Raw genomic sequence first — 11,186 nt, forward strand, 5'->3', positions numbered from 1 at the left:
GAATCTAGTGAGAAAAGGGATGTGGCAACTGAGCCACCGGTAGAAGACACAACAATTGACACAAACATTGAGGATATAGTTGGAAACCTTGAGATTGGAACTGAGCAACAAACTGAATAAGCAATTGATTTCCTGGATATAGGAATTGTAGATATCACTAGTACACATACTAATGTATCTACTAAGCAACCGACAATTGACAACAATAAAAAAATCTATTGAGATACTGGTTGTAGACATTTCTAAGGTGCAAACAAAGAAATTGACAGTGTATACCACTGTAAAATAATCAAAGGCACAATCAGAGAAACCATCAATAGAGAGCACAAAGAAACTGACAAAGACACATATAGAGAAATAGGTAGAGCAACAAGATTCATAGGTACATTCAGAAATACTGCCATCGGCTACAACAGAAAAACCAAAACCTTTGGTAGTTGAAATGGAAACACAAACTGACCCTCCGGAGAAAGAGGAAAACAAAGCTATTACAACCACCAATGGATTACAAATTGTGAAGGTATTTGGACAATCATCCGGAACCTCTATATTTGAATTTAGACCTACTAATGTGACAAAGGTATTGCTAGATTCAATCAAGAAAATAATAGAGTGTAATGCACTTTCTTATAAAGCTATTGATGATAAATTACCAATTTTGAAATGGATAGCACCTAAGTGTAATATAGAGAATAAAGATTCATTGAGCCAATTAGACACATTGTCTAAGTATATAACTGACAACCTACTGACAGTTGATCAAATCAATGAGGAGACATTCAGAAAGAAAATGATCAAAGAGAAAGAAAAATTCTTTGAGGAGATAGTCAAGAAAAATAAAGAACATATGGATACCTTATTACCAGTATTAGGCAAGATAATTTTGGACTTCAAGAAATTGTATAGAGACACATGCAAAACTAACATTTTGACAGAGAATATAGACAAAGAAATCAGCATAGATCACAAGGAAATCAATGATATTGCTGACAACTTGATAGGTTCATCAGATTCAATATCGGTAGTAGAACAGGAAATTACCAGATTTGAAGAGAAAATAGAAAAACTTGAAAAAGATAAGGAAAGATTAAGGTTTAAACCAAAAGAACTGAAGTGCAAACTAAGTCCTAAATTGGATATCCTCATCTCTTTGAGAAAAGAGATTTCTGAGGCTCTTGTTCCAAGGCTTAAGACACTAGAAGAGAAAATGCACTTTCTCACTAGTACAATTCAGAGGACTAAAGCAGCACTGAAAGAAAGTGAGAGATTCTACAATAGTCTGAATGTTGCTTTAAGTAGAGTTATATTAGATTGTAACCAACCGGCTACTGGGATCATAACAGGAACTACACTTAATTTACATTTAATGACAATCTTTGTCATTGATGCCAAAGGGGGAATAGTAGATGAGAAAAAGGATAAGACAGAAGAGATCACCAGCTCAGGGGGAGCACATAGTTTCAATAGTTTTGGTAAGACATTTTTGGACAACAATTTTGGATACACATTTTGGCTTTTTCTCATGAGTGTTGCCATCAATGCCGAAGGGAGAGATTGTTGGCAAATGCACACTCTAATGAGAAATTGTAGGTGATTGAAGGTATTGTCATTGATGGAAACTTTACAATCCTATGGCACCGGTAGACACTGGCACAAGCACAAACACCAGCACTGACACCAGCAAAGATGTTCACAACATCCTCGCTGACAAGATTTTATTTATTGTATTTTGTATTTAATTGTAAAATCTTTTTGTAAGCCAACAAGGTGAGTTGTAATATGAATCATATAAGTATGAGCTCTTGTAAATCATTAAGGAAAGATATGCGGATGTGTTTAGATTATTGCAGAACTAAGATGCGAATATGAAGGCAGAGTTTGGAATAAGGTTTTGGAAGTTGTATGAGATTAAACTGGTACTGAACCTGACATAGCAGATGTTGATCCGAAGCAGTACATGACATTGGATTTTCATAATCCACTTTTGTAAGTCAGTGAAACTTCTCTTTTGTATTTAAGCAGTGAGCTTTAGGCAGTTGGCCTTCCTACATGTCCATGACCCTATTGTAATAGTAATATTCACTTATTTGCCAGTAAGCGAATATTGTGGGTCACAAATCCCATCGAGGTTTTTCCCACACCAGGTTTCCTCATTAAAAATATTGTGTTATGGTGTGCTTTCTATGTTGTGGTTGTTGTTCTTATTTACTGCATTAATTCTTGTTTACTGGTATACTGTTGTGAGAAAAGATGTGAGGTTTTTATCTTTCACAAAGCAGTGAAAAGGCAAGACACTTAGAAAATTTTTGTGAACCGTTGGAGCCATTTTTCAAATTCAATTACGAATTGATTGCCAAAGCATGTGGCTTAATGTTTCTATTCAATGCTCAGTTGTCATAATAAGCTTCACATCAACTGAAACCTTGGCTTCATTTTGAAGAGTCTTGCAGAGGAACCAATGCACAGAGCGAATTTCTTCAAGCAAATGAGTAAGTTTCTGCATATTGCTTGATAGTTACAGTTTGAATTGGTATCACTGGGTGCTTGAATTCTTAGAAGTCTATCTAAGTTTTAATTGAAATAACTGTAATTCCAAGATGGCACCATGAAGAGATTTCATAGGGAAGGTAAATTATCATGAGAGAGCCATTTGTGATGAATTTTTAGAGTAGTTAACTATGTCTACTAATGTCACAGCTAAGATGAAAGAATTGGTGCCCAAAGCTCCCCGCCTAAGAATTGGCGATGGTTTGTATGTCAAAGGGAATTGGTTAAGGGATTCTTAGATAGGAATATTAGGTTTGGGACTTTTCAAAGTGGGATTTGACAAGACAAATTCCCCTATTCCCATGAATAGTATATGGGAGTTAGATGTTGGAAAGCTCGTAGTCCCTAGGGTTTTCATGGATGTGGACCTGTTAACCTAGATTGCAAATAACTATGACCCCATTGCCAGATGTCTGAGAAATTAAAATGGGGGGTCATTAATTGAAATAAATGATGATGAGTCCAGGAGATTTTTCGGGCTTAGTGAAGTATCAAATTACTTAGAGCCCATCAATTTTGAAGCATTAGCAAAGGTGTATGAGGCTTAGAGAGATCACGTCATAAGTGGCCCTCTGAAAGATTTTTTTGTCAAAATAGGAGGATTGACTATTGTAGGCCATAGCACGATGGAACCCTTCTCTCTAAATCTATTTAATTTGAGGGGTAAAGGGATGTATTGATCCCTATGCCAGATTCTTGGGGAAGATGCTGAAACAACTATGCCAACCCAATATATGTTCATGATAGCACAGATTTAGAATCCATCTCTGGCAGTAACTTTTAATTTTGCACCTTATCTCACGGATGCTATTCATGAGGGATTGATGGGGATAAGAAATGCTAAGGTAGACAGACCTTTTGGGTGGTATTCTCTTCTTATGCACATGTTTTTATTCAAAGGTGCTCAATATTTTGCTAATGAAATGGACCTGATTAAGGAAAAGGATGGTGAGGAGATGCTCATTCAATTGTGGAGCACAATTTTGTCTTGGCATAGAGAATATGTGAGCTACTTCAAGTTTGATAGATATTTTGCATCTAGGCTTAGGATCCTCTTGTGCCCACAGAACCCTAGGATTCCTAAAGCTCTCCTTGAATTCCTTAGGCATAAGGAATTTTCTCAATATATTAAGATTGTGCATAATTGGGGTGACATATATTTGTACCCTATCTCTACTGTGTTCAGAGTTTATGATTTTAGAGGAACTCCATATTTTCTCCCCTATAAAGTTCCATTGAAGATAGGAATTGCAAACGTCCTAAGGCAAATTGGAGGTTTGCAAGAAGAAGAATTGACAAATAGGGGGAAGGGAAAAATTTTCCCAACTGTCACCATAGCACATCAATTTGTAATCATCAAGGGTGGTTGGACACATTTTGATTATTTCTTTCAGCCCTATAGGTTGTCTACTGTAGTGGCCAGATTTTATGATCTAGAGGATTTCTTTAATGGCATGTTCAAGAAGAGAGTCGTATGTAAAGGTAGAGCACACTAGTTCTATTTTCCTGAGGATTTGATCATAAATGAATTCAATCTAGATGAACAAGAATTGAGAAAGGAAAAATGGATAGCATATAAAAGGGATTTGGATTTTATCCACCAATTTGATAGTGGTTATGATCCTTTGTCTAGTATTACTCCCTTTGAGGAAAAGGCTAAATTCTTGATACTTTATTTTGAAGATTTAATGCAAACCTTATAGGAGAAGAAGGAAGCTATATTGAAAAATGACCTTGAAAAGGCTAAGTTGGTTCTAGCTAAGCCTTCCTTTGCCAAGGCCATCCCTCCAAGTGAATATGTGATGCATAAGAGGCCAAAATATAGTGTGCTAGTGCTAGTCAGGGGTGAGCCTCCTACTTCAAAAGGGAAAAGAGCAATAGAAGATGTAGTTGAAATCCAAGATTCCTATAAAAGGTAAAGGGTGGGAAAAGAGGTACAAATAGGTGAGCCTTTATATTCTCCACCCCAATACCCAATCCATGTGGGAGATGAGCATGCAGCGGCTGATCAATTGTTGTAGCTAGGAAGTCTTGGGCAGATAGCGTATACTTATAAAGAAGTACAAGAAGGAATGCCTGAAGAACCACCAAATGCTGAAATGAACTTGATTGCAGAGTAGTTCAAAGGAAAAGATTTAGACCCTGTCATCAAACAGGCCAGTGAGGAATTTCTGACTAATAATAATTTTGTTACAACATGATCTTTCATGCAATTTGTTTGGAGGCAAAATATAGAACAATTTAAAGCAAAATGTGAGAAGAAGAAAAGTGAACATCCCCATAGAGATACATCTATGGTGGAAGAAGAAGTAAAACAATAAATGATGACTGAATTAAAAGCCACTACTCTTGAGTAGGGTAGAGCAATGGTAGCAAAAGCTGGTGTATTAATTCTTCCCAAGTGGGATATAGAAGATGCATTAGTCCTTCAAGTAGTAAGGAAAGAAACAAAACCCTTGGAAGGAGTCACATTTAGCAAGGACCATGCTGCTTTGGTCATGTGGTCTCTAAGGAGGGATGAGAGCAGAAAGAGGAAGGACACCTCAGAGTCTAGCCATCTTGAAGGTATGATTGTGAAGAGAGTGGAGGACACAAGGGTAGTAGAGGCTACTAGCACAGTTTTGGAATCAGGAAAATTCAGTGTGGCAGTAGTTGAGAAGGAAGCCAAGGAAAATGTTGCTCTCCAGGTAAAACTAGAGATGATTCTAAAAGGTTATAATGAGGCCACAGTGGAGATAGCCCATAGGGATAGTATCATTGCCAAATTGAAAAATCAATTAGCAGGGCAATACCAGAGAGGTGAATCTTCTACCTTAATGATTGCCTCTTCTCTAGCAAAACCTCCATCCACCAGTCCAATCATTGAATTTCCCCCTTCTCCTATGAATTTTGGTTTTCAATCAATTGAGACCATACAAGATGAAGTGGAAAAGTTGAAGCAGGCTCAGGCCCTGTTTGCAAGTAAGTACAAGGAAAAGGTCAGAGGCATAATTTTGAAGTGTATTGACACAATAGGGGCTTCTATTGTGCATATATATATGCAGAGAATTTTGAACATGCTGACAGGTTTAAAGGAAGATAAGGTTGTTCTAGAGCCAATTTTGAATAAGTGGATGCCTAGGGAGGTGGAATTGGAATTCATGTGTTCATCCCATGAAGAAGCAAATGTTGATGCTACTATTAAATCCACATGTGAGTTAGTGAAAGGCATGGCCAGGTTGGTGGAAGGAAGAGTTGGTCTAGAAAGAAAGGCAAATCTGTACAGAAAGAAATATGGTGACCAGAAATTTGAAATATTTCCTAGAGGTTTTGTCAGCACAAGTGAGTTAAAAGATGAAAAAGTATGGCTAGATGAGCTAGGACATAAATTGTCTCAACGGATAAATGAAGTCATCAATAAAGATGACACATCTTTATTTATTTGGATAATTGAAGAAATTGAGAAGATGAAGTCACATTATGGTTTTTTGGAGACAAAGGTTAAGCAATTAAGAAACACATGGAAAAGATTGAATAAGTTGAAAAAGAAAATCGTTAACTTCTCCTGGCCTGGTGATGACGTGTTCCAAGAGTGGAAAAACAAATATGCAGTGCAAGAAGTGGAGGTTCAAGAATAGATAGTTGATGTTGCAGTGGTATAACAAACTTCAAAGCCGTTAGGAATGAAAATGATTATATCTTCTTTTCAGTGGGAATCATGGTTGTAACAAACTTTTCCTAGGGAAGTCCGAAGCTTGTTTGCATCCATATCATTATAAAAGGATACCAGGACTTTAGGAAAGTATATCACAAGAACTTGTAAAGAAACTTTGCCAAAATTAATATACAGTCTTTTGGTTTTTCAAAAAGATCTTGAGTTATGTATAATTTTTGAAAATGGATATTAATATACAGATCAAATCATTTTGAACTCATATTTATGTTGTCTTCTTGCATGCATTTGTTGATTTACTGTGTTCTTTTAAATAATCAAGGGTTATTTGATTGGATGTGGATTGCGAGGTAAGCTTACAGATGTGTTTTAGGTTTTTCTCTCAAAGGGAGGAATTAAATATACGTAAAACCCCTCTGTTAGTGAATCAATAGTATTTTCTGCTTGAATTTAATGAACAAGTTTAACATAAAGGAAAAACTTACATACATGTTAGGCATATATTAATTTGATGAAGTTGAAGTTATAGGATGTATGCGAATCTCCAAATTTGGAACTCTTGTTTAATTTGGGTGACTCTGTATCCTGGATAAGGCACTGATATCATTTGTGAAGTTTTATCTATATTTCTTGGGGTCAAAACTGAAAATGAACACATGTTTTCTTTTAATTTTTTAGTATTGTTGAGGTGATGAGGTTCATAGATTTTTAAAACTAGTTTACTGTGGATCTTATATTAAAATTGTGAAAGTATTCACAAGAAGTATACCCACCTAAGCTTAGGATAAGCTTAAAATGTAGAAGGTTTTGTAGAAACCTTGTTATATGTTATTCTGGAGTTCCATTTTCTCATTGTCCTCTCCATATGCAATAGAGGCTTTCAAATTTCTTACAGAGAGGATTAGGGAAATCAAAATTTGAGAACAACAAAAGTGGCGACTCTACTGGGGAGAGTCATAGTGTGAATCTGTATTGAAGATCTAGTGCTTATATTGCCCAAAAGTTTGTTCAAATTTGTGTGTATGGTCCTTGTAGCAGGCTGTTTTATCTGTGATCTTTGCTATTTCTCTCTCTAAAGATCTTGTTGTTCTATAGTCTCTTGCAAGTGATTTGTCAAGCTTGTTTTCTTATTTCCCATACTTCTGGGTGGCGACTCTAACATAAAATAACCAGTGCTCTTGAATAAGCATAATTCATCTCAAGGAAAGTAAGTATAATGCAGAGAGGAAAGAACACCATATCATACATGAGGAGAAATACTCAAGAGATTTTGCAAGAGGGATTACTTGAGCAGCCACGAAGAGGCCAGAAAAGATCAGTTGCACATGAGCCATCTAGTGTTGCCTAGATACAGAAAAGCATTCATACGGGTACGTCATCTGAAAGACCCATTTATGCGAATTCAAATTCTCCTTCCCATGAATCTGAGAAAGACATTTTGGGTTTTCATTTTGGTTTGTTTGGTAATAATGAGGGTGTCCAAGTTTTTAATCAGAGGATTTCTTGTGCCAGTTTATCTGGGAAGGATAAAAATAGTTCTAATGTTAAGATGGACTTTGAACCCAAAACTGTAGATGGGAATATTAGTCTGATTGATATCGATCAAGTCAATGTGTTAGATTCTGAATAGATGTTCCCTGATGAAGATAAAGTGTCCCAAGAAATTGAGACTCTTAATAGAAGAGTTCATCAATTGATCTCCCTAAGAAAATAAATAAGGAGAAGGAAGTTAAGGCTAAATTTAAGACAAAAGGAAATAAATAAGGAGAAGGAATTTAAGGGTAAATTTATTGAGAGAGATAGGCTTTTAAGGAAGATTTCTAATCTTGAATTGTTGACCCAAGAGAAAACTAAGAGTGAGGATGAAGGTCCAGTCATCAAAGAAAATCTGACTACCAAGATCAACCCTGCACACAAATTTGTTGTGCAACCTAGTAGGGAGGTTCTTAGTGACCCACAACCTCCTAGAAATAATGTTGACAAAGGAAAACAAAAGTACATGGAAAATGGGTTTAGGTCTAAGACTACAACAAAATTCTCTCATTAGTTGTCTGCACATGAGAGAGAGATAGACAGTATGAGAAAAGATAAGGAATAACTAGAAAGGGAATTGGAGAAAGCTAAATTAGAAGTAGCCAATCAAGAGGTTAAAAGAAAAATTAATTATCTAAAGGCTCCTCCCATAATTTTTCCCTCAACAAATTCAAATAAGCTTTTACCTCAGCATGCCTCATTCCCTCCAATCAAAATTTAGTCAACCCTTCTTGTGAGTACTATTCTAGTTAATGAAGTCCCTATTACCAATCAAAGTAACCAAGTCCCTCCAACTCATGGTCTTAATGTGAGAATGAACATGGGTAATAACCCTACTAGGAATCAGTAATAGAGAAGACCCATTAATCTAGAGTTGTACAGATAGCTTTTCTTTGAGGGAATCCCAGGGTACCCTTACCATGTTCCTACCAAATTGAGGGACAGGCTTCACAAGTTTGCTGGAAATAATGCTATATGTGTAGAAGAGCACCTAAAATCTTTTGGTGACCTAGTAAATGATTATGAGATTGTAGATGAAGATGTCATCATGAAATTATTTGTACAGTCCTTGGTGGATGATTCAAGAGATTGGTACAGAGGTCTGCCCGTAAATAGCATTGGTTCTTGGGAGGACTTTAAGAATTGCTTCCAAGAGAAATATAGTGATAATACAAATGTGAGCTTTATGCTTAACAAGTTCAATAACATTAGGAAGTCTGATAATGAAATTGTCATAATGCAAGGTTTCAAAAAGCAATGTATAGGCTTTACCAAGTGATGAGACTAGATGATAATATGTGTCTGAACACTTACTATAATGATTTTAATTCTAAAATGGCTTGCATTCTAAGGGATAAAAAACCACATAGTCTGAGAGATGCTTTTAGAATTTCCATCAATGTAGAAAGTAATAGGAAAGCATCTAGAAAGGTGGGAAGGAGGATCGATGGTAGACTATGGCAATAATCAAAACAACAGCCTAATAAGGTTGCTAAGGAAGAAGAAAAAATAGAAAAGTTAATGACTGCTATGAAAGATCTTACTACTAAGGTAAGTAAGAATGACAAACCTCATTATAATTGGCAAGATAGGCCTCCCAAATTACATGATATGCCATACAACACTACTTGGAAGGATCACAAACCTCAGAATGATAAGTTAAAGAACACACAAAATCAGGACACCCCAGAAACTTTAAAGGGAGGAAATGTACATAACATGGAAAATACTCCTTGGTGCATGGCCTATGATGGGCCACATTCTCCTCATCAGTGTGTTGTAGCTCAAGCTCTTGAAGAATCCATGAGAAAGGAGGGTGAGGCTAATATCAACATGTTTGACACTATTGTTGAAAGTGATAATGAATCTTCACAAAGTGAATCTAGTGGGTGTGATGCACTAAGTTATAATGAATGTTATCAAGGGCAGCTGAAAATCGATTGGCATCCCACTTTAAATGTGGTAACCATTGAAGATGAGGAAGTTCATCTCAAAAGACCTAGTGATGAAGACGTAAAAAATCTTACCAAGGCTGCCATAGCCAAAGCCAAGCATAACTACAATCTAAGAAGTAGTAAAAGGGATGGAGATCAGGGTGAACCTAGCTCCTTGTTTATGAAATAAGTATCTCAGAAAAAGGACAGAAAGAAATAAAACTCTACCTCAAGATGGTCATACAAAAGGTGACCAATCCAAAGATGTAGCCAAAAGTGTAGATAATAATACTACTGGTGATTTGCAAGGGACTGCTACAACTAAAAAGGTAGGTCAACCTAAAGCAGAAAAGACCAAAATTAATATTGAGCCAATTAGCAGTTCCACTTTTTATATGACCTAGGCTCTGACCCAAATGAAGGCTATAGTCCCATTGGTAGAACTATTGAAAATAAAAGAACACAGAGAAGTTGCTCTCTTTATTTTCTAATATATCAGATAATAGTGGAGCTTTGCGTACAAACACCATGAAGGATGAAAAGGATCATGAGCTGCAAACTCCAGAAGTATATGTCGAAACAACAATTACTTAGGAACCTTTCCAACTGTATCCATTTTATGTGACCTTATTAATCAATAATAGGCTAATTAAGAATTGTATGATAGACTCTAGTGCTGCTGCGAATGTGATGCCATATGGTGTCATGAAGGAGTTGGGATTATCAGTAAGTACTGTTTATGGGAAGTGCTATACTATGGATAATAGAGAAGTACGTGTGGTAGGTACAATGAAATATGTGGAGGTAAAGATAGAAACATTTATTGAAGCAACATATAAGATGGATGTCATTGTAACAGATGAAAAACCTCATTATGGCATGCTATTATCCAGACAATGGGCTACAGTAGTGGGGCGAAATGTTTAGTTAGATCTTTCATATGCTACAATCCCAGTAAATGGAAGCTAGGTTAAGTTGTATAGAGAACCACATGCTCCTAGGGTAATTGAGAAGATAGACCCTAATATGTTGAATTGTATGATTGATGTGGATCTTGATAACTTCAGAGTACAACCAATTCTACCTCATTTGAAAAATATTGATCCTATTGTTAATGAATTGGAATCTCAGCAACAAGGTTTATGGCATATGTACTTTGATGGAGTTTTCTCTAAGGAAGGATCTGGGCTAGGAGTTATTTTTGTGTCCCCATCAAGTATGACTTTCAAATACTCTTTTCTGTTAGCTTTCCAGTGTACAAATAACATAGCTGAATATGAAGCTTTGTTATTGAGACTTGAAGTTGCTAAGAAGCATGGAATTCGGTTGTTAAGAGTATTTGGGGATTCAGAGTTGGTGGTTTCTCATATAAGGTCTAAATATGAACCAAAAAAAGATCGTTTGAAAAGATATAAACATGCTATTTGGGATGTGATTGAGCATTTTTGTGCATTTTCTATTAACTGGATAGAAAGATCAAAGAACATCATGGCTGATTTCTTAGCTAATGTTGCATTAAA

Source organism: Cryptomeria japonica, chromosome 1, assembly GCF_030272615.1.
Source record: "Cryptomeria japonica chromosome 1, Sugi_1.0, whole genome shotgun sequence".
Taxonomy (NCBI): Eukaryota; Viridiplantae; Streptophyta; class Pinopsida; order Cupressales; family Cupressaceae; genus Cryptomeria; species Cryptomeria japonica.